General features: G+C 38.7%; 1 protein-coding gene across 3 annotated transcripts in view; it reads left to right on the forward strand.

Moving 5' to 3' along the window:
* Positions 1–24,732, forward strand: part of CTNND2 (catenin delta 2) — a 633,671-nt gene that overhangs the window by 564,301 nt on the left and 44,638 nt on the right. The window lies entirely within an intron of this gene.

The raw sequence follows: 24,732 nt of genomic DNA on the forward strand, positions 1-24,732 counted from the left end.
CATTACCGCAGTGCTCTGCAAGTTGTTAAAACAAGGCAGTCACTCCTCTCATATTGGGAGGACTGTCTCCTTGTACTAATGTTCCCAGATCTGCAAATTCAATTTAGGAATGTAACACTGTACATTTAAAATTGAGCTGTCTTAATCTCATGTGCCATTCAAAATACTGGTCAAATTAGGGACAGTAAATTTGCACAACCGTAACATTTTAATATTTTATTAAATTCTTAAATAACACATCATAAAAGCCAAGATAAATATTAAAAATGTGGGAACAGTCTGTTGAATATAATAATGTTAATATATTTATTTACATAGACAGCTAATAATAGCTTTAGAGTGCTGCTCTGATTTATGTTATTTTTAGGGTTATTCTGAGAAATTGTACTTCATAATTGCACTAGTAATTTGCTGCAGCTTAAAAACAGTCCAAACATGCCAATATGACAGGGGAGTTACGATTACAGTACTTGAACCATTTCAGCTGTGATCTTTGTATGTTCATTTCTTTGGCTTTCATCATTGAACTTCAAAGAAACAGTAATAGTGTCATTACTGCTCTTGTTCTCCAGTATTTTTTAGCAAATAAGGCCTATCGTAGAGCTGACTTTTAGAAATGCTGGACATCAGCAGTGGTCAAGGATTTCAACTCATGTTGTAGTCTATCCATTTTTGTGATATTGCACTTCAGTGTATTGTGTATGTATTGCAGGATGCCTTAGCTGTTGCTATGCAAAGGAAGCCTCAAAAGGAGCTTGTGCTTTATCAGGGTAGATCCTCAAGCATCCTTCTGCCTAGGCAAAATCGACTTGCTATTTACCTTTTCTCTTTCTGATTTTTGTTAGTGCATCAGGTTCTTGTGGTGACACACTCTGTCTCACAAGCTGGAATTTTTCCCTAAGATAACCTTTTCTAAAGGAGAATTTTTCAACTGTATATATAGTAAAGTTACATAGCTAGAATTGAGTTGGTTGAAGGGAGTTATTGCCTTTATAAAGCTTTCTTTTCAGTGGTGCTGTCATTCCATTCCCGGCTGACATTTTTTTACTGAAATGTGCCAGAGAATGATGTATTTAATTCTGCTGCTGCAAACAGCCCATAAATCAGTATTGAGGCACCTGGAAAATACATTAGAAAGCTTGCTAAAATCCAGACTTACCTGTACTGAGCTACAGAACAAACAAAAAGACCCTTTTTCACTATGATCAGAAGTTTCATACTAGACTTCATTGAATTGACCAATCTGTTTTGTTTTTCACACAGATCTATCAACTGTGTTCTTACATTGCTAAAGCTTGGTGGTTAAAGTTTATCTGAGCCATCCCCATAGCAACATTTTCTTTATTTGTAGTGAGGTCTTCTTCCTGGGTTTCATTTCAGGCATGCTCCATGTCTTTAAAAGGACTTTCTTTTTTCTCCTTCTTTGTTGCTTTTGCAATGTGCCATGTGTCCCTTGCCCAAGCCAGCAGACATATTCATCCTTCTCCTTCCCCTAATTCAAAACCATGGTAAATCTGGTCTACTTAGTACTGGAACAGATAATGCAACACCCAGTTTTCTCTCCTTGAACACACTGCCCGGTCACAGGTCTGGTTACAGGTTAGACCACGTTCATTTTCTTGTGACTCCCGGGACCCCTTGTCTGCATAAAATAGTACACAGTCTTTGTTGCTTCCCAAGAGTGCACCCAAAGGAAAGCCTTTTCTCTCGCCCATCTGAGGGAAAGATCCACTACTGATACTGCCTCTTTTGTTCTTCCTTGTTTCAGTGATCTAGGCTGCACAGCATGCCTCTGTCTCTCTGGTACCACAACATTTTTTGGCTTCTATTCATGTGCTCAGCATTTTTGAATGCTTCTTTTCCTTCCTTGAAGCAGGTTCTGTCTCTGCTAAACTTCTCCGTGGGTCCATTAGTTTCTCCCCCCAGCCCCAGTAGATGCCACTGAGTTGACAAAAATCACTTCTATTTGCTTTTGACTGTTCACTTAGGCAGAAGAAAATCACTTTTATCCCACAGGTCCTCTAAAAGCTATGTTGATGACCTCTGTGCTGTTGTCATCTCCATGTTCTTTCCCTCTTCTTCATCTGTCCCTTTCTCTCAGAAAAAAAAGGTGAGAAAGGGAAAGCAGAATAACAAACCCACCCTTCTGTGTTCCTCAGGCTATACTGGTGCCTTAGTTTGAGGTTATGACATTATTCTCTTTCTGCTGGGAATGCAGTTTTCAACTTGAGGATTACCTGCAGACCTCTTGCTTCTGGCAGTGCCAGTCAGGCCAGTGCCTCATGCCAAAGCTGTCCCACTGTCTTCCTTACAATGGGTGCACCTACAGACTTCCATTCTCTAAAGCCACATTTTGTTGGAATGGTATCAGAAATTGCTAACTTTAATATAGTTTTTTTTCTTTAATTAGAGGAAAGATGGATCAGCTGGATGGAGCAGAAAAGCTTGAGAGTAAACCTGCCTCCTGTAAACAGCATCTTTGCAGGATGAATTGTTTCCTTGCAGTCTGCCCCTGCAACCTTCAGTGGCTTTCTGGTTTCAAACACCTTCCACACAGTCCTCTGAACTTTTAGGGAACTTTCTGTGGATTACCTGAGCCTGCACTGTAGACTTGTGTCCTTAGGAGTCTCCCAGCCAGCGCTGGTGCAGCAGTCTCCCTTCTCAGTATTCCCTCTACCCACTCTGCATGTGAGAAGACATTCCAAATCAAGATTCCCCTTTCAGTCCTGGGAAGCAAGCCAGCTTCATCTTTCTTTTATCTGAAAGACAGACAGCCTTTTCTTCTCTGCTGCTATCCATGACCTCTTTAAAGAGATTTTGCATTGTGCAGTTCATTGAAAATGATGTGACTTGTTATTCTACATAAACAAACACATACAGACTATCCCTGTCTGAATTTTTTTAAAAGATGACTACCCCAAAAATTTGCATTTTCCTTGTTCTTGTGTATGCACAGCATTTACCTTTTATTTTAAATGGCAATTGCTGTGGCATTTTTAAGTGCAAAAGGTGGTCTTTCAAACAAGGTAAGCTGATTTTTCAAGCTGCCCCAGGTGAGAAATTTGTCACTATTTCATGTAGTGCAGAATATGTACAATATAGGATCTTCCCTCTTGAAGGAAAATTTGGAATTTGTATTAGTACTGTTCAGTGGTAAGTCCACAGGGCACAGGCTTTGGAGAGAAAGCAGAGCTGCAGGTAGCATGTATAAAACTTCAATGCACACTTTTGTGCTTCTAGTCTTTCTGTCACTTTCATTTTACCCTGACAGTGGTTTCTAATGCCATTCTGGGTCAGTGTTGATTAAGAGGAATATTATTCTAGTAATTGAAAAGTACCATTCTTTCTCTTGGCCTCTTGGTCTGCATTTTTGCAGTTAAATAAAAGAATTTTTTTAGAGACTGGTAGTATTTTAATCACTCACCCTTGGAAGAAACCAAAGGTTTTTGTTGACTTGTACTGTGTAGAAAACAAGTCCTTGTGTATATCTATGCCCTTAAAATGTTTACAGAATTCAGGTGTCTGTTCAGGGCTCTAGGTTCTATGGAGTTTGATGGGACAAGTTGAAGTGTTGTAATAATTAAAACATCCTTGTTGTGACTATCAGATAAGTAAAGTTAATGATGCAATTTCTTCTGCCTTCACAAGGTTTTGAATTAGGTCTCAAAACAGGGTCTGTAGCAGGGGTCATTTTTAAATAATTGTTCCTGAGTTGGGGACTATGTGTCAGAACTGAATTATCCTCTTTCACTCTTCATCTCTTGGTAATGCAATTATACATACAAAATTCAACAATAGCACATGAATTAAATTATTACTTAATAGATGCTGGAAACTGCTTACTCTTGCTAGGTGTCTAAAAGTTCATTGTCTAAGATAAGATACCTGTAATGGAGGCCCTTATAGGTGACTGAGAGACTCACAGAAAGTGACTTCTTTTGTCTAAAACCTGATAAAATGGAAGTTACCCTGTATTACCATATCACCATTGATCAGTGATGAAAAACATCTAAGTGTGTAAATTGTCAGTGTATGTCTTGTGATCTAATAGCAATGCAAGTCAGTTTGGGTACCTGGTGTTAGTTTCAGAGTTTTATTGCAAAACTTGAGAAAGTTTGACTGAATTATGTATCAGGAGTGCACAACTCTAATGAATTGTTAGATTTGCAGAATAATTCATGTTGGAAGGAATCTCACAAGGTCACCTTGTCCATCTTTGCACTCAGAGAAAGGTCAGGTATGTTATTTCAAAGTGTGATATCAACGCTTGGAAAGATTGCTTTTCAGCTGTGAGGCTGAAAATGCATCAGAATCAAGTATTTGCATTCTCAGAGCAGAACATGGCTCTTTGGGTGTATAAACAGCTACATGGGGTCCTCCTGCCTTGGTTGTATTTCATTTCAGGATTAGTAATAAATCCAAGTGAAAAGAGTTCCCAGTTTTGTAGTTACAAGAACAACAGCTAAGTCCTAGTAATGTACATTGATATGGGGATGTGTTGGGAGATGATTAAATCAAATATGCAGCTTTCATCCCACTTGGGTGCCTACATGCAGCTTTCTCTTATTTTTAGATGTGAGCATTTCTGAATTTCTTACACATGCATCTGCTGACAGTGAGAGACAGTGAATTTTTTTATTGAGTTTTTAATTGACATATAAAGTATCTTAGTCACTAGAATGTTAAATTGACATAAATTCGCAATGCAGAAGATGCCAGAAGCACTAATCAGACATTTGTTCAGAAGAAGGTGAAGACATAATATATCCTGCAATTTGTTTAATTCATGTCAGTTTTTATTGCACTTCATTTTTTGTGTTTGATAGTTGAGCTGTGCAAAACAATAAACAGATACCTGAATTAGAACAGGCTGGCGTCAAGAGGTTGAGGAAGTTGATTTATAAAATTAAATGTATTGTCATGCATTAATAACTGGTGTTCCTTACTCTGTATCAATGAAGAGAAAGATGCTAGTTAAGTTAGTAAAGGGGTAATTAAACTATGATGTTTTATACTATCTGTATGGCAGCATCAGGACTCCCTGGTTTCTAGTGTTGTATAAGTTAGCTGAGAATTTAACCTGATAAATATTTAAATGTTAAGTACTTTTTCCATTGCAGTGTAAAAGCCTTGTGTCAAGGAGATGTTGACTTTCCATGTGCCTTAGACACTTGCATGTTGATTTTTGCTATGTGTTTCCTCAAATATATTTCTGACAAGCAGACCTGGTAGTTACAGAGGTTAAGGTTTTCAACCTCAGTCATTTCTTATTAAATAACACTCTCACGTGAAGAGATTTAGGAGGAAAACCAGCATTGGTAAAACTGAATTCTTATTTTTAGTATCGAAGTCAAGATCAAGCACTTTAAAAATTGGATTAACTCTTCTATGTCTGAACTTTCCTGTTGCCTAAGTACACCTGTCTGGATTTGGAGGGATTTTTCTTTTCCATGAACCACGTGAAAAACGTGGTGTTCCAAGTGGTCAGCTGGGCTTCTGAACAATAGAGAAAATGACACCTCTAGGTGTTCATCCTACTTATCTCTATCACATGAAGTGTTTGATCTTACAGTCCTAATGGTCCTTACATTCTTAATGGGTCCTGTGTGAGAACCTAGAGAAGTAGCCAGAGACTCCATGGCCAACTTTTGTGTGACCGAAGATAAGGAAATAGTATGTCTCATAAATATTCTGGTAATACAGACTGAGCACTGTTCTGCTCCCTTTTAATTAGTAGGTTCAGCGAGGGCAATTAGTAAAAAAGCATTACAGTTTTTTCATTGTCACCCAAAACAGCAGAAATAACTGCATGCAGGTTCAAGTCTAGGATAATGAGGGATACTACTTTCACAGATCTCTTTTTCCTTGTAATGCCAAATCAAAGAACAGTTTCATCTCTGTCATAGTAAGGTCAAGATGCTTCACAGATTGGAATCACAACCCAGCCATAGGTCAGCTATTCCTTCTAGTAGAATAAACTGTGGGGAAATACCTGTAAAATGCCCGTGAAATGCCTGTATTTCTATTTTAACTGCTGTAATCAAGAGAATCATCTTCAGTATCGCACCGTGACATCTTCTCTAGATGATGATGGTAATGTTAAATGATGCCATATAGTGCTTTAAGGTTTATAAACCTTGAAGTCCTTATTATAGGTTTTATCATTTTGTATTGACATTCAGTGTTACTTCAGATTGAATTCTGAGTGCAAGTCATAAAAGTCGCAAAATCTGGTAGAGGTGGCCCAGGAAATCCTAGATTAACTGTGACTGCTAATGACAGCAGCACCTCAAAAAACAGCTGAGGCATGTGGCATTTCACTTCACTGATGTGCATTTCACACATAAGAAAGTGCCCTGACCTGCACCTTACCTTTTGTTGGAGATAAACAATTTCTGTTCATTTCTGTTCTCCTGCACAAGGTAGCAAGCAATTAAACTGTAACCATATCTGCTTTTCTCACTCAGAAGACTGACATTTCAAACAATTTAATATTAATTTTCATCTCTGTTTCTCAGTATGTTTGTGCTTAGAAGTGTCACTTACCTTTTGAAAATTTGGAGTTCTGATCTAAAAAGTGTGTATAATTTAGTCACATATTCTATAAAATATACAAAGGTAGAAATGCAAATTTCAGAAACTGCCGAAGTAATTTTAAAAACACTTTTAAATCCATGAGAATGGAAAAGCAGTTTTGAAAATGCAAGTTTTTTGACAGCCTTACAGTAACAGATAAGTGTATCAAGGCATGTTTCCAGCCTATTCTGTATCAACTTCAATTGATGAAACAGCAAGCTGGTTTTATTCTCTGTAAGATTCAAAATAGTGTTTTTCCCTGAAATACATATCACCTTAAGTGATTTTTAAATGATAGAAATGACATATATGGCACTTTTTACTAAAAGCACTTTTCTTTGAAGAAGCTCAAATTCCCATTCATGGCACGTCAGTGCAAGAGAGTAGAACATGGCAGGTGAATTAGCATTTGATTAAGGAAATTAATGTGGTTTTCTTCTCACGTGTGAAGACCCTGAGAATGGGTGAGGGGCACTGTAGTTTCAAAAGATGTTGAAGATGGATCTGAGAAATGGAAAAAAATTAAACCAGTAGGAAAAAAGTGGATGAATGTGTATTGATTAAATTTAAACTACCTCTAGATGGCTTTCAGTCATATTAACAGTAATTCTTTCTGTGCATCTACATCCTTGCACTCCTTGATTTAGTGCAATTGTTCCTGCAAAATGTCATTCAAACGTGGTTCCTGAGTTTGATGTTGACAGGCGAAGTGGGCAGTACACAGTGTCCCTCTCACGTTGTGTGGCTTCTGAGAGATACTTCCACTTTTATTTTAGTGTCCCCACAGTTGTTTTCTTCATGTTTTAGAGTGCTCAAAAAAGGAAAAAAATGAAGGATAAAATCCAAACACCATTCACAAAGGTGACACTGGTAGAAAATTCTGATTGCAGGGACCTAAGCTATGTCCTTGCACAGGAGGACTAGTTGTAGGCTAAGACAGAAGTAAAATACCTGCAAATATGCAACACATATGTTTGTCATCATCTATTAGATTAAAAAATGCACCATAGAATGTCTCACTTCCACCAGATAGAAATGTGACTGTTGGGGTTTGGTATTCCTTAATTTCGTGCTCCCGCTAAAGTGAAAAACCACAAGCTGCTTCCCTGTCCCCATCTCCTCCAGTGAGAGACAAACGGCAGACGTACCAAGCTGAGATAAAAACAATTTACTGGAAACCACAATGAGATAAGAAGACAGTAACAGCAACTAAGTTGATAACAAAAAGATACAAAATTGATACAAAAAGAGGATGTCTTACAGGCAAAAATTGCTCTCCAACTGGGACAGTGAACAAAACTGTGGACAGACTGTGCATGTCCATGCTTTTTCCCTCAAGCCTGAGACAGTGATAGTATCTAATAGCACCATATCTTGGCCACACCCACACAGTTCCAGGCTCTGCCCCATCACCGCTACTGCAAAAAATTAACTTTGTCCTTGACTGAAACTAGGACAACAGCAAAGGTAGAAGATAGCAGAGAGTTATCGTGCAAAGAAAGCAGGATTAGGAAAGATTGTGGATGTCTGGGTTCTTACAACTGGCATTTTAACTAAATCTCAGTGCAGTTAAATTGAATTTAGTTTTTCTCTCTATTCCTGACCATTAGGTGCTCATACATTATTCCCAGTTCTTACCACTTGCCCGTTATTGGCAGAAGGTGAGGGTACTTCTGTGTTGGGTTATATACGCCCTTTGCCAAAACACTACATGTGTTGGTTTAGTCTCTGATGGATATAAAAAAGGCAGTCAGTCTTTTACTGACATACTTGTTGGTTTCTGCATGCCATCTTCAGAGGCTTCTGTTTCCTTACAGTATAACTGGTCTTCATTAAGTACTTCAGTGTAGGATTTTTTCGCTTGTAAGAACCAAGTCATACCCTGGTTGTTTCCATCATTTATTATGGGTTTTAATGTTAAAGGTCCTCGTTTCAGATAACACTAGTAAAAGTTCAAATATCCTCTTAATTACAGAAAGCAGAATAATGGTCTTTTGCTGCAGCCTTTGCAAGTGAGTGCTTATGTTTCCTGATGAATATTGTGCCTTTATGTGCATGTAGTACCTCTCAAAACGCACTGACTGGGACTGGCTCAAAGTACTGCCTCTGTGTCTTAGGTTTCTCATCATTTATGGGCTCTTATTTTTCTAACTGGTTAAATAAGTCTCAGGAAAAAAATCCACTTCCACCCCTCCTTAACAAGCAGTATTTTAAAAAAACAAAATCTGCTGTTTCATGCTTATAACTGATGGGATTGAACAGCAGCAGTTTTGTAATACACAGTTAAAAAATATTAAAAGGGTAACAAATTCTCATCATCTGAGATAAGTGAGAGAATAATCAATTTGCTGAGGGGCCTTATTATCATAATTCCATAAGGTAAGACTGTGATTCTGCTTCTTAATATCTCGATGGGCTCATTTAAACAAAAGTAAAGAAATGTAGTTTTCCTCCCTAGGAAAGACTAGAGAACCCTTAGAATCAGCTTCAAAGCCCCATTGATCTCTCCATGGCATCTCTATAGAATTACTTGAAATCTAGTATTACTGATACAATCTTCAGTGTTATTATGTTTTTCATTTTCCTTTTGCTTCCTCTTGTGGCTATGTTATGCAAGAGGTTGTGTGAACCTAAAAAAGATTCAATGACTACCCCCTAGAGTTAGCAATTTTATATATGTATAATGTATGATATTTTATAATGAGAGATTGGACTTCAGGAATGCTAAGAAAGCATTAAGATTCACTAATACTTAAACCCATGCTTTTGGAAAAGATACATAATATCTTTGCAATTTGAAAGTGCAATTTGAAAGTCCAGGTTAGGACAAAAGAAAACAGCATGCTGTTAGCACTTATAATTGAAGGCCTTTATTTTTTTAAAAAAAGGAACTAGATAATTGAATATTTTAGATACAATCACTCCAATATTCCAGAATGAAGACTTCAAGCAAACATAATTAGAGAAACACCTTTAAAGAGATAATTTTTGAGAATTTTCATTAGATTGTCGAGCCCTACCTTACAAAAAGAAATGGAAATGAAACCTACCTTGTTGCTGATGGTTTATAAACCTTGACCAATGTGCAGGGAAGTAATCAACAATGAAATTCAAAATTACTTGTCTTTGTGGTCTCAGCTGTTAAGTAACAGTCTGGGATACATATACTATGAAATTCCTTTGGTCACTAGATTATATTGTGCCAGTTTACTTCCTTTTAGTCCATATAAGCCTAGAAAATTAAGTTAACTGGGTAACTTTAGAAAATACACTTAAAAATTAAAGTAACTTTTTCAGACTGTAGGGAAGGCTTCAGTCTGCAAGTGCAATAAAGACAAGATTTTGTATTACTGGATCAATTTGGCTTGGAAGAGGCCTCCAGAGTTCAAGCTGGTCTAGTAACAGAAGGTTGCTTAGGACAACCAGCTGGTGTGATGGAGATTCTTCAGCCTCCCTGGGCAACCTGTTCTGTTGTTAGACCACCACCATAGCAAAAATAGTCTTCCTTTTATCAGCTGGAATTTCCTGTGTTCCAGCATGTCTTTTACTTCTTTTTCTCAGATTGTGGAACTCTTTAGATGATCCTGACCCCATCTTCTCCATACCATTCCACTAGATGGTTGTAAACAATAGCAAGATCTCTCCATAACCTTCTTTTAAGGCCCAGATGATGCAGTTCTTGTCTGCCATGTGTTCCAGTTTCCCAGCTGTCTTTGTGGTGTTCGACTGAACTTGTTCCAGTATTTTGCAATGCCTTTTTCTACTGGGTAGAAAAACACTGCATGTGACACTCTAGGTGTAGTGTAGATGAAGAATTGTTTGAGTGAGAGGAAGAATGCTATCTTGTTGGGTTGGCTGGACTCCATGTAATAAAGCCCAGGATATCATTGGCCTTCTGCACTGTAAGGGCACATTCTGGACTCATGCTCAGCTTGTCTACCAGCACTTCTAGGTTTCAGAGTTTTTTTAAAAAAGTTGCTTTATAACCAGTTGACACCCATCTGTGTGCTGGTACAGAGGCTTATTTAATCTTGAGTGCATTTGCCTTTTTTGAACATTGAGTTTGCTGTGAAGCTGTCCATCTGAATAGCAGTTCTGTCCTCCAGTGTATTGACTACTCCTCACAACATCACACTGTCCAATCTTTCTTTCTGTCCTGTCCTTCAGGCTGTTAATGAAGATGTGAAACAGTCTTTCCCGCAGTACCACCAACTGTGGGGCACCTCTAAGTGACCATCTGCCAGCTGGATTTCATACTGGCAATTTAGCCTTTTTGTCCAGTCAGTTTTCTGCCCACCATATCATCTACTTACCTGGTCAAAATCTCAGTAAGGACACCATACAGAGTAAGGATAAACTGGCACGTTTGTTCTTTCAAGCAGCATACAGTACACTCTGTAATTCCTAAATTAGAAATGGATAAACACAATTTAAAAGTCTTTAACCTCAGTGACATCACTGCAGATACTTGAGTTCCTTCAGGACAAGGTTCACCAAATTTTAAACCACAGTTTCAGTGTGACAGTGTACAGGCTTCAGGGAATAACCATCTTATTGTGGAATCAGGGCCATAACAGGATAATTGTAACTAAATTCACTTAAAAACAGAAGTTTGCTTGATTTACCAGAGGGAATTGTAATAGTAGCTCAATTTGTTGCATTTTTATAAGGTGCTGTACTTGCAGATCTTAAAAGGGAAGTACTGTGGAATGGCATAGAATACCCTGAGTTGGAAGAGACCTGCAAGGATCATCAAGTCCAACTCCTGGCGCTGGATAGGATGATCTCCATGAGTCACACCATGTGCCTGAGAGCATTGTCCAAATGCTTCTTTAACTCAGTCAGGATGGTGTTGTGGACCACTTCCCTGGGGAGCCTGTCCCAGTGCCCAACCACCCTCTGAAGAACCTTTTCCTAACATTTACTTTATCTCTAGAATTGATTACTTTCAAATCAGTGGAAATAAGCGTAATTTCTCTAGTGTTCAACAGTGATGCCTATTATTAAACTAATCACATGTAGACTAATAGATTCTGATCTGATACATAATTCAATTGTAAAGCAATAATATGAATTTTAAATTATTTCAGACACATGGAAAAATGCTTGTAAGAAATATAATCAGAACACTCTTCTGTACAAAGGCATTTTTATTCTGTCCTTAACTTACTTCAGATTCACCTCTGAATATCATCTGCAAAAGTATCTGCATATTAAATTGATGTAGACTGCCTCTAACCTAATCTTTATTTATATTAATATATAGACACTACAACACTGTATTTGTGTGTGTTGGTGTGTGTTTTTATGTATTTAGGTACGTTTTATTCCAGCCTTTAACCTGCACCAAAGAAAAAGAGAAGCTGTGCTAAGGAATGCACGTTCGTATAGAAAATTACTCCCTTCATGTAAAACACACATTGTATTATGACATACAACTGCAACAGCTAGAAAAAAACCTTGTTGCTTTCAGCTTAATCATCTCATAGGAGCTAGAAGAAATTTTTTCATCAAGTTCCTGAGAAGCAGGATTCAACTCAGAGTAACAAAGCAGCATTATTAAGATAGAGTGAGTAGGCTGCATAAGTAGTAATCACCATACAATGTCAAACAACGGTAAGGTCTACTTAAAATCAATTAATTAAATGGGAGAGTAAAGTGAAAGTACAGGTGGTTCTTACCATGTTAATAACATCTGGGTAAAATTCTTAGGTGCCTGATGGAAAATTAAGAACTGAATTTCTGTTTTCAGTCATGACATAGACATTAAATGGACTCTTCTAAATTACTAATAGTTTATTATGAAAACCAGAGTTGGATGCCAATTAATTCACTTTGATCCTTTGAAGATGTAGTACTTACCCCATTAAGCGTATTTAATAGAAATAAATTCACGTTAAAGATATTATATAATACAGTTCAATTTTTAATAGTGGAATTTCTATTTTCACTCTGAAAATTATAGGTTCTCAGCTGACTGAGTTAGCATATTTAGGAAGCTACAGTTCCCTAACCTAACACATGGTAATTCACCAAGAGGCAGTCAGGGACACAATATCCTCCAGCTTCTGGGTTCTATCCAGCCACTCATTAAGGCGTCACATCTACATTGAATCAGCACTCCCTGACTAATCTGTCAAAATGAGCTGGGGGAGCAAAAAGATTATGTTTCCTTTTACAGACACATTTCATAAAACACAACAAACTCAAATGAGTCAGGTCAGCAGCTGAGGGGTGAAAAACTCTGACTTGGCCCAGTAGTGCTTATGAGGCACAAAATGATAAATTTTCATGCTTGTATACTAGAGGTCTGCCCACAGCCTGAAAGTTGTTTTATATCGCTAGAATCCAGCCATCATGGATCCTAGTTTAGTGTTAGTGCACTGCTGTAAACTGTTGCTTTACTAAAAACCCTCCCTCCTCCTTCCTTCCCTATCTCCCAAAACAGAACAACCAGTATTGGGAATTCCTTCATGTCTTACTGGAAATAGCAAAACAGATAAGCTATGTTCCTTGAACAGACAAAAGCAGGGTCATTTGGAACATAATGGTGTCAGATAGGATGGCAAGCTGCAATGTATAATTTCTCTATATCGGTATTAAATGTTCAGCAGCTAAAAGTGTGATCCTCTGCTGTACAATTCTGTACCACAATGTCTAAATCAAGCCCCAAAGAAAGGGCCATGTCTCCTTCTCTCTTGTGAGCCACTAACAATCTGAAATACCAAGTACATCACAAGCAAAGCCTTTGAGACAGGGGGTTCTGAGGATGGATTTTTGTGCATTATCCACTGTAGTTAAATCCATTCTTGTGCCTTGGGATTGAATATGTATATGCCTTATATTGAAAAGCTCAGCTTCTTCCTAGGGAGACTGAAATTCATCTCGTTCAGTTGTAGCCCTGTTCAAGCATCTTTCATTCACTAGGACTTTTCTGATAAGCTGTACTCAGCTTATAGAAACTTCAAAGCTGAGGCAAAGTTATTAAAAGAGAGAGAAAAGAACTGCACTTCTAGTTCAATCTTCAAACAATACAAAAATCGATTAAGAGTCAGAGATTAGCTTCATTGTAACCCTTCCCACATTCTCCTGAAAATTAAATGTTGTCTCTTTCCTTCCCTATTTTATTCTAAAATCTACTTAAAACTTAAGAGATCAGTAACTATTAGTCTGGCCATGTTAATAACAAGCTACACCTTGGAGCCCTGTGGCTAGAGATTAGTTGTAGAGTTGCCACCAATGTAAACAAAGTAAGACAATGAAATTATTTACAAAGCAAATATTAAAAAACCTCACCGTGAAACTGGAAGAGTTAATTTCCTTCTAGCATTCCTAAGGAGAAGAAAAACACTAAGTCTTGGATGGCTTCTTGAGTTGTCTGTAGCCCTATCTTGCCTTGATTTCTGTAACTGTGAATGAATGATCACATGTGGCTTTGTCATTGTGAGAGACAAGTAGTGTGCAGAAAATGGCTAGACATCACCCACTAAAAGGAATTCTAAAAAGCACATCATTATTATAAAACTGATGGAAGTACTTTGAGAAGCAGTGGTACTAATTTGAAGGTTAGGATGGCATGGGCTTTTTAACCCATGGCTTCCTAACAGCCAAGGGTAGATTGCAGTGGGAACACAGGAGAAAGCATCCAAGGTGAACTGTTCACACACTAGTCTTCTTGGAAAGAGCAGTGCTTTTGAGTATTGGCCCATCAGTGTGTGCATAGTTCTTGCAGGATAGGTGAGTCAGAGTAGGCACTTGGCTGTCTGGCCATGGCAGCAGCTGACCCAGGAGCCAAGTCACCTAAAGGCTATGAACAAAGAGAAATAATATTCCCTGGATTATGAAGAGGAATGGAGGAAGACAGGATTTCTCAGCTTTCTGCTTCACCTGATTCTGAAAGAAAGGGAGCAGACAACAATGAGCAAGAAAAGGATGGTGGTCAAATACACTCAAGGAATTGTGCAATTAGAAAACATACGGAAAATATTCAGAGACTGGATCTGGGGACTCATACTGTCAGTCAGCCATTTTTCATCTACGTTTTTCCTTGGATCTCTTTTTTTTTTTTCCCTTTCTTCCAAATACCAGGAAGTTAAGCAGTTCATTCCTTTTGCAAGATCACATTGTCTTCCAACAAGTATTGCACTCCTTCACAAGCTAAAAGGATACTTCATCTAAGGAGTATATTTACAGGGCCCAGGACCACAGACAGAGACTTCAAGCAAAGGTCTCAAGCCATTATGATCCTGAAGAAGATGCAAAGTATTACCAAAAGCAGCTATTGTAGTTTGACTGCAGGAGTTTTGAAAGTAAGCTCTGTGTGCAGATTCCTGCCAGCCATCATTCTGAGCCCACTAAACCAATTAATTTGCAGAATCAGCTGTAATTCCCCAGTTACTCTATAGGGAAACCAACTGATGTTGAATCAGTTGATAGGCCTGTCAGTGAAAGCACTGTGAGCCAATCTGTCAAGTCACACCTCCACCTCCTACTCCTTCAAAACGCAGTATACACAACCTTAGTCAATTGATAGTCCTGTCTTGTCTCTCCCAGCATGTCACAAGCCTCCACTTTCTGAAGTTAACTCTGTGCCTGACCCTCCTCCACCTCAGAATAAGCCAGCAATTTTCAGATCCTCTAGAGAGGACATGGTGTGGTTCACTTTTTATCCTCAGAAAAGCTTCCTTGACAAAGGTCCTGTTAAAGGAACTAGCAGATTCAGAAAACACTCAGTCGTTCTTACAACTGCTTTGCAATAAAACCTTACCCAGTGCTGCAAGGCCCTTTGAGTGCAAGTTTGGAAGTCCTAAACCCAAACACAATCTCTTTACAAATGAAGTTCAACATAAATCCCAGTCACCATCAAAATCTCACAGTTCTCACCAACCAGTTTCAAAAGTACGCAGCTTATTGCAGCTTCACAACTTTGACAGTGAAATGGATACAATACCTTCAGTGAACAGTTTCAACTATCCTAAGTAGCACCCTGATAATATTAATGCTGTTCCTAAAGCCATTCCTATAAGTCCTTCAGCACTCAAGGATGAGAAGGAAGACTACATACACGCTTGCAGCCATGGCATGATGTGTATTTAACAGCTATGGTGGTGTATTCAGCTCCATGGGAACTAGAGTTAGTGCTTTTATTCCACAGGGTATATTCCAGATGGACTAGAGCAAAAAATCTGTTTCAAAGTCTGCAGAGATAACACTTCCACTTCTGTCAAAGAGAAAATTAAAATGCTTCTTAGCCCCACAGTAATGTCAAGCCTCATAGATTTACATTCCTGAAATCAGTGGAACTATGCCTGATGTACTGTGACCTCAAAACCTGTCAGAACAAGTCCCATCCTGGGGATACAGACTATCTCATTGAAGGAAACTGTTTCTTAGTCCTAATTGACCATTTATAAATATGAAGTTAGCTCAGTGAATAAAAAATTGGGAAACTGAGATGGACTTCACGTATAAGGGTGAACCACTCTATTTCAAGGCCAACAAGAGCAGCTTGCAAGCATAAATTCAGAAGCAATAAAATTTACCATATGAACCAGTTCTTTCTTTCCACTTTGGACACTTGCAATTTTCTTTGTTTCGGTTGTTTAAGTAGATCATATGAAGACCTCATCCTAAACATGCAATGGGGCCATATGTCAAGGGACTCTGCTCTTTCTGCCATCTCTTTGTGACCTGCAGTCTTCAGTAGCAGTCTCCTCTGCCATGGATATCATGCATGAAGACATTGAGTAAAAATGGTGCCACTGCAGTACACTACCATAAAGAACACAGCATTGTTCCTTGTTTGCAGGTTGAGGGGGTGTCATTAGAGTAGCTGAGTATATAATTAAAGCTGAGATGGCAGTCACTTCAGTTTGTCTTCCTAGCTGCTCTTGTTGCTTTCATTTGGACTCATTCTGGTTGGTCCCTGTCCTTCCTGAAGTCTGCCATTCAGACTAGTTGTGGTATTTCTCCATAAGCTCTGCACAGAGGGACATGTCATCTGTATGTGCTGCCAGGAATAGTTGTTAATATACTCCTGAATGGCTGTCTTTGTCACAGCAACCAATCTTGTAACACATGCCTATCTTATGATGTTCTCTGGCCTCTTGATCCTTTCCTCCAGGATTGCTACTCAGTAAATTGCTCTTCATTCTATATTTCTGCAGATAATCATTTCCTGCTTCTGTAATAATATTATCCATTTGACTTTAATGAATTCCATCTTCCAAAATCAAGATAACGGAAATCTAAACCAGTCCTCAAACATCTTTCAGTATTTGTCCTTGTCTCTCTCACCGTCCGTCCAACGGACTGTGACACAGGATGGATATAGACCCAGGATAGAAGATTGTCTACAGAAATGAATTCATACATTTTCTACAGAATTCTTTTGTTAAATGCTGATATTTCAATGATGAACCGTTAGTACCTGTTCTGAGTAGCACCATCCAAACATTTTTTCATCCTATTCGCATCAGTTGCATCTTATGTATTTATTGACAGAACAGGAATGGAAGCTATTTTCTCCTCTGTATTAGTTAATCTCTCCTCTTGCATATTCTTGCTGCCTTCATACCTCAGAATATATTCATATCAAAAATAATGCAGTCCATTGTGGTCTTTATTTAGTGAAAATTGTGGCTAAAATTTGTACTGTGAGAAGAGACTAAATGAACATGCACACATGAAGACACACATTCATCATATTTAAATATTTCTTCCATTCTGAATAGTAATCTTTTTGACAGGAGAGAAGCAGAGGGACTGTATGTGCCATCTAGTGTATTATGTCAACTATATGAGATATAATACATGTATTTTTTAGCAGTTTTCTATTGATCATCAGTTGTCTCATTATGGTTTTGCATTGCATTGGTTTTGCATTTGTTTTGGGCAGGGAGGTTAGGTTAGACAAACTTCCTATTTCCTTTCCAACCTCAGTTATTCTGGTTCTACATGTAATTTTTAAATTTACTTGATATTAATAAAAGCATTTTTTCATGTGTGTTTACATAAAGTCAAATACTTCTTTTAATTATAAGGACAGCATTATCAGACTCAGTCTCTGAAAGAAGAAATAATTCCAGGACAAAGAGAACTTGAACATAAATGACAGATTTATCTACTTTAATTTGCTTTCAGAAGAGGATTTTGTAGCTCAAATGTGAGCCAGGTTCCAAGATATTCTTCAGTATATTTACTTCTAATGTTTGAAATAAGTATGGACTAAGGATATATTTCAAACATTTTCAAAGATAAGAATATGTGTATAATAAATCTGGTAGCCAAGAGCTACCCAATAGAATATCATATAATTGGTAAGAGAGTGCTTTATATTAATGATCTTTAAAGAATCTTTTCAGTATGGTTTGTCTGCTATAAATTTGATACAACATAACTGCAAATGTGTTTTCTATTGCGGTTTATATTAGATAAGGAGCTCATGTTTAAATGAATGTGTGACTGCACAGTGTTGCTTTTAACTGTCTCACTCAAAAGCTGATATGCCAGTACTAATTTTCTCCTTCCCTCGTGTTTTTTCACAACAGTTTCATTTATCTGAGTGGATTTTTTGGGAGTAGCACTATGATATTTAAGATCCATTTAGTTTAATGGTGCCATTTAATTGGAATATTTAGTGTGATTGTTAAAGGGAAGACCACTGCCACTTGCTAGTGCATTGCATCATATTTGATTCATAGGTGGGAATTTTAATTGGGTGTTTCTGCTGAATCAAGCTGGGAACCAGCTTGAGCTGCAGGAAAAGCAGGGCTAACAGAGTGAAATCTTTAATTTTCTCACATAGTGAAGGCTAATGTTTGCCTGAGACAGTGATAAATGAAGCCATACCTCATTGCTCCTGCCCAGCTTTTGAGAGCAAGATCATGCCAAAAAACTGGTTTCTTTTTTGACAGTTATAAACATTTGTGTCAGTTTATTTTCTAGTTTTACTGGCTTACTTGGTCTTGGGTTTGGTTAGAGGTTCAGAAGGTGTTTTTGTGCTGTTGGGGTCAAGGATTAGAGTTTGGGATTGGGGTAGGAGGTGGGGGAGAGGTAGGATCTAGGAGACAAACTTAGTGATCAGAGTTAGTGTAAAGGCTTAACAAGCGTGGTCTGACACCCAAAGCCCACTTACCGCCACAAAATCAACCCTTCCTTGCTGGCCCAGCTCTCTCACAGCCTTTGTGTGAGCTTCACATGCCAGCCTCCAAGTCCTGGCCATTCAAGTGCTGAGGCATGAGGACCCCCAGGGATCCAGCTGAATCATTCTGTCCTCCTGGACCTCTGCCCATCTCTCACCTCCTGGGCACAGGCACCTGAGAGCTGGGGACAGAAGAGGGGCTGAATGTGCAGGGTCAAGAAGGAGGGTTTAGGCTTTGGGAATCTGTGTACGGCTAGGGCTAGGGGGTTGAGTCTGCCTTTTGGGGAAAGGGATTAGCCTTTAGATTTACAGAAGGGCTTTGGGTCAGGGTTTGGAGTTCCAAGAAGAGTTTTTAGCAAGCAGTTGCGATGTAGGTTGGAGGTGGGAATCACAGTGAGAGTTTAGGATTAGGGTTAGGAACAGCAGATTAGGCTGCCATCAGAAGAAGTATGTGGGGTAGGGGTAAGATAGAGGGTTTCAGGTTTGGTTTTTGGCCTTTGCAATAGATCTTGGGGTCAGGGTTTAGTGAAGGGCTCTGGGGTGGATTTTAGAGGTCCAGTTACACGGGCTTTGTGCTAGTTGCCAGAGTTGGGTAAGGCCTTAAACAGTGTGGTCTTGGATTTGCTGTACCCCCTACATTGCCGTCACTTTCATTGTCAAGACAAATCTAAAAAAGTCCTGGAGTCAGCAGCATGCTCCAGCAGCAAAGTGGGCCAGCAGCCCTCCTGGGCTGTCAGGAGTGTTAGCAGCAGGTCAGTGAAGGTGATTGTTCACCTCCACACAGCACTGATGAGGCCACACATGGAGCACCAAGTCCAGTTCTGGGGCTCACCAGTACAGGAGAGACAGAGACATACTGGAGAAAGTTCCGTAAAGAGCCCCAAGACTGTGGGTCTGGAGCATCTCTCCTGTGGGGAGAGGCTCAGGGAGCAGGGACTGTTCAGTCTAGAGAAGAGGAGGGTCAGTGAGATCTTATACATTGTTAAATGCCTGATGGGCAGGTGTAAAGAGGACAGAGCCTCTTCTTGGTGATGCCCAGTGTCAAGACAAGAGTTCATGAGCACAAATTGAAATACAGGAAAGTCTGTCTGAGTATAAGAGAACACTGAGCTGAACTACATTGGGCAGAGGGTTTAAACTAGTTATCTCTAGAGAATTCTGGCAACCTCAACTCTTCTGTGATTTATAAGGAAATTATTTGCAATTTTTTAATTTAATTTTTACTAGAAGTATCAAGGTCCACAATCAAGCATTATGACTATGCTAGGGGCTTCATTCATTCATGGTTGCATAACAGTTTTACACACTTTACCCTTTGGGACGTGCAAACAGAGATGGGCTAATCTTTCTGACATGGGGAGCTTAGTCATTTAAATAATGAGTGAGTGACCCTGCTGTTTTATGGCTGTTCTTTGCATTTTATTCAAGGTACAGGCTGTACCTTTTGTACCTTTTCTTCTGAGAAGTTCTCTGCAACCTTAAGAGAGATAAAAATGCTCCTAGTCCAGATTTACAGGTTTTTCAGCATAAGCTCAGTGTACAAAAAGAATGTGCCATGGTGGCCCTCGAAGTTCACCTGCTGTTTGGTGGATCTAATGTGCAATATGAGAAAAATAAATTGTCTCATTACTTACTCCTCTCAGGAGAAAAGTTACAGGATCTCTTAGATTGTGTGCTCCTCAGGGTGCTCTTAAAGTGATATGTTTTATACATCATTTGGATTCCATAACTCAGGATTATTTTAGCAAATCATCAGTGCTAATTTTAATTAGAGGAAAATGCTTCTATTAGCATGAGAATATGCAAAGTCATATATTTGTGTATAAAGTTTTTCAAGGTGACACTGACAACAAAGGTTGCTCTCACAAAGGGAATGTGCCATTTTGCAGATTTACAGTTTTCAGAGGAGCAGTCTGGCAAGAAACATTTTACCTTTGGCAATATTGTCCTCTGAATCACCTGTGATTAGGAGGTCAGCATTGTGTCTACCTGTTACCTGTTTTGTTTAGCTGACAGCATTTATTTTTCACCCTTGTTTTTCTGTTGTTGTTACATCAAATCTTTCCCAGCACTCCAAGCCTGATCTCTCATCCCTCCCCTGCAATGCAGAGTGTAGTTTATATTCTGCCACTTCTCAGGGAAGTTGCAAGGCTGCTGAGTACATGTAAAATTTTCACTCTGACTCCTTCCTTAGTCTTTCAGAGCACTCTGATCATTTAAAGTAAGGCGCTGGAGCCTGGGAGCCAGCTGCTGTCTGCTAGATTTGTCTTTTCTGTGAGTCTGGAGGGGGGAAGAAGACTCTTGCAATATTTGCCCAGTTCTCCCCCTTTCTTTGGAAGTAACTGAGGTCAGACAATGTTTCAGAAGTCAGTGAACTTACAGGATCTAAGAGATTATGAGCTTTGCCTGAAGCAGGTCTCCTCTGTCCAGCCTATCTCCAAGAAGGGTGATGAAGCCCAGCATAACAAGTGTAACATACAGACTCTGACTTTTGCCACGTGGGCAGCTGCATCTCCATGGAGGTAACAAAAGGAAACTGAGTAGGTGCACAGTCCTGAGAATCCCCTGCCATGTGTTACTGAGTTGTAGGTGAGCAGCTGTGACTCAGGTTTAAAAAACACAGTTTAATTACACTGAGCAACCTGAAATTAATGTCTAGAGGAAGGGTTTCTTTGAGAGCCACTAGAAAGAAGACTTGATCAGCTACTAGCCTGAAGGTGACACCTGGAGCTGTTACTTTGAAAGGATCAGCAGTAGCACAGGCCAAAACCAAGTCACGTTATGAACCGTTTGACTCCCACCTCCTGAGGAAGCACAAACAGAGCTGTGCTCCAGTAGATCTGTGCTCTGATGGAGCAGCTAGGACTAGGATTCGTTTAAAACTATTTTTTTAAATGCAACTAATAATGAGCTGTATGCCTTAGAAGAGCTGAGAAACTTTTTAATGAGAAATGTAACAGCTAGTAGTGTTGTATTCAAAACAATAATGTACTAGTCATTTGTCAAAGGAAGTTATTGCATGCATTTTTGCCCTTCCTATGAGAACACTGAACCTACTTTTACTCTGCATTATACCCTTGTTCACATACTTGCTGTATTCAGGTCTTATATTGTAGTAGCTTTAGGTGATTTAAAATATAGAACTAAAATATAATTTGCTCTTTTCCAATGGCTGTCTTGCTAAGAAGAAAAAACACTGTAGGGAACAGGAATTTAACTGAATCGGAACATTAGTAATATTGCAAAATTATTTAACCTCTAAAAAATACCGGTAAAACCAACTACATGTCCACTTTCTGCATGACTAATGGAGAGGCCCTGTTTCTAATAAATGTACTTACAGCTTCATTACCACAGCAGACCTTTGGATGGTCTGGTTTAGTTATACTGATACATGAGTAGTTCAACACATTAACGCTGTTTTCATGAAATACTTGCTAACAATTGCAAATTGCAGGGGAAAAAATATCAAATTCTGTGTTATAGTCTTACCAGTTCATGGTTTAGTTGTGTTTATAGTTTTAAAAAATAATTTTTAAACACCCATCGCTTTTTCTGATGCTGTTCTTTTGTTTGCTCTTGTTCTTTTCCCTTATGTCCTTCTCCCAGCCACTGAAATCTGTAAAGTTATATATGATTTCACTGAGCCTTAGAAACTAACCAGTATTTTGTAACTGAAATATAAATGGTTTATTTTATGGTGCACAATAAAGCAATGTGAAAACCTGATACATATCCTCAGCATTGTTATGCCATCATGTACAGACTAATTATCATAACTTCCATGTAGAGTTTTCTTGACTTAAGAAATATTTGAACCCAGTAATTACAGAAGAGATGAACATTGCAGTGTGACTTGAAGTGGTTTTGATGTCTGTTGGAACAGTTGTTTTCAAAAGACACTGCCACTTCACCAAGATTTTTTATTTATTGAGTTAATCCATTTACATCTATGCTTTTTATTTAACCTTTAATAAAAGAGTAGGTCATGAAGATCCTTTTTATTTCTCTTGATATGAAATAAAAGAATCTTCATGTTTTCACCATGGTATTGTATATAAAAGTGTGCAGAAACGATCAGTCTTTCAGACCATACCATGGGGACAAATTTCTTCTTGAGTTTCAGGCAATAATATAGCACAGATAAAGAAGCAAAAAAGAGTAGCAAATAAATTGCAATTCCTTCATGGACACTTAAAACAGGATAATGTCTAGTTGCAATTTCCTCTGACTACCCCTGTCAGAATCTTGTTCTATTTTGGACACAAAATAAAAACCAAAGTGGAAAAGAAAGGCTACTTTTTTAATGCATCTGGTTTCATACCTTCTAACATTGGCAGACAGGCTCATTAATTTCAGTGGATGTTGGATCAGGCTATAGAACTGGAAGCCTAAACTTACTTTTCCAAAAATAGATTACATTTTTATTTCTTCATTATGCCCTAATTTGAAGCCCCTTGAATCAGACTGTTAACAAAATATTATCCTATCTCACAAAACAACGCAGATAAAACTAGAATTCCACTCAACTCTCACATAGCACTTTTCCTCTTCTAAGCATTTTAGCATCTCTGATTCATCATAGCATTAATTAAACGACTATATTTTAAAAAAAAAAATCAGCCTTCCAAAAGCTCTGTTCTCTGCAGGGAGCAGGGAAGAGCATAGCAAGGGACTAAAACCAGCTCCAGTAATCAGAAAACCTAGCCTGCAGCAATTAAACTGAGGAATCACTTCCCTTGCAGAATCTTTTTTACCTTGGGCTAGTGGAAAGATGAAAGGAAAGATGACAGTGCAGTCTAAACAAGAAATAAATCTGCTGGCGTGAAAAGGAGCTGGTTAATTGGATATATTTGCACTACCTGAATCAATAGGTGGGCTAACAACTTCTTTCCATGCATTTTCTGGTTTGTATACCTGGCAGGAGATGCAATCAAAATTAATTAGAAAGGAAATTATTTGAGTTATTGCACACATGGACTCCATCCATTTTCTATATAAAACCCAAACATGCAAGAATAAATTCCTTGGATCCAACAACAATTAAGCCTGAGGTTGTTACTTTTGTTCTCAGACAACCCTCCAAGAGCTAAGACTGGAAGGGAGACAGCCAAAGCTACCACCCAAATCCTTTTTTCTGGCCAAGAGAGCAGAAACAGCAGAAGAGTATGAATACCTCTGATTGTTTGCCTTTAAATATACTGCTTTCTTCACTGCTGAGGGTGACAAATAGACTCTTATTAGTGGAGATTTTTCTCCTTCTGTGGACCCAGCAGTTGTTTGGCATACCAGGTCAGCAGATAATTAGGCAGGTCAAGCTGAGCTTGAACTGACTCATTTTTATAGTCCCAGCATGGGTGAGACAGTCAACAAATTAACGCCTGCACCTCTTCCCAAATTCATCTTCATAAACCCGGTTGCATGTCAGAGAGCACACTCTTGAGTCATTTGATGGTTGCTTTGCTTCTCCAGCATGAAAGAGGGAGGATTGCTCGACTGATAACATGGATGAACATTCAAAACAGAAGCCATCCACTGTGCTGGGTGAGAAGTGTTGTTACAAAACAGAAAATCCATTTGGCCATGGTACACATAAATCCATTTCAGTATTAGTCTTCTGACTGTTTTGCTGCAAACATACAGACCCCTGAAGGGCATCTGGTAGCTCCAGAAATCACGTCAGGCAGCATGTATCCCATGAAAATTGCCAAAAGGGCAGCAGCAAAGATAGAAGAGGCAGAGATGTTCAGCAGGGTCTCAGTGCAGTACTCTGCCTTTGGCATTACCTCCAACCAGCTGAAGTACTTCTGTATGCAAAGTGCAGCCATGCATCTAACCTTTAAAGCATGTGTTAGAACATGACTTAGCAGGTTATGGTCAGCCAAAGAGCCCTGGAAGTTCTTCAATCTGTAGTTTTTACAGTAACTGCAGCTATAAAGTCTGAATATCTGTAGTCTCACAGATCTCACAGTGTGAGAGACAAGCAGAATATGAAGGAGCACCACTGAGAGAGG

The sequence above is a fragment of the Sylvia atricapilla genome, chromosome 1, assembly GCF_009819655.1.
Source record: "Sylvia atricapilla isolate bSylAtr1 chromosome 1, bSylAtr1.pri, whole genome shotgun sequence".
Taxonomy (NCBI): domain Eukaryota; kingdom Metazoa; phylum Chordata; class Aves; order Passeriformes; family Sylviidae; genus Sylvia; species Sylvia atricapilla.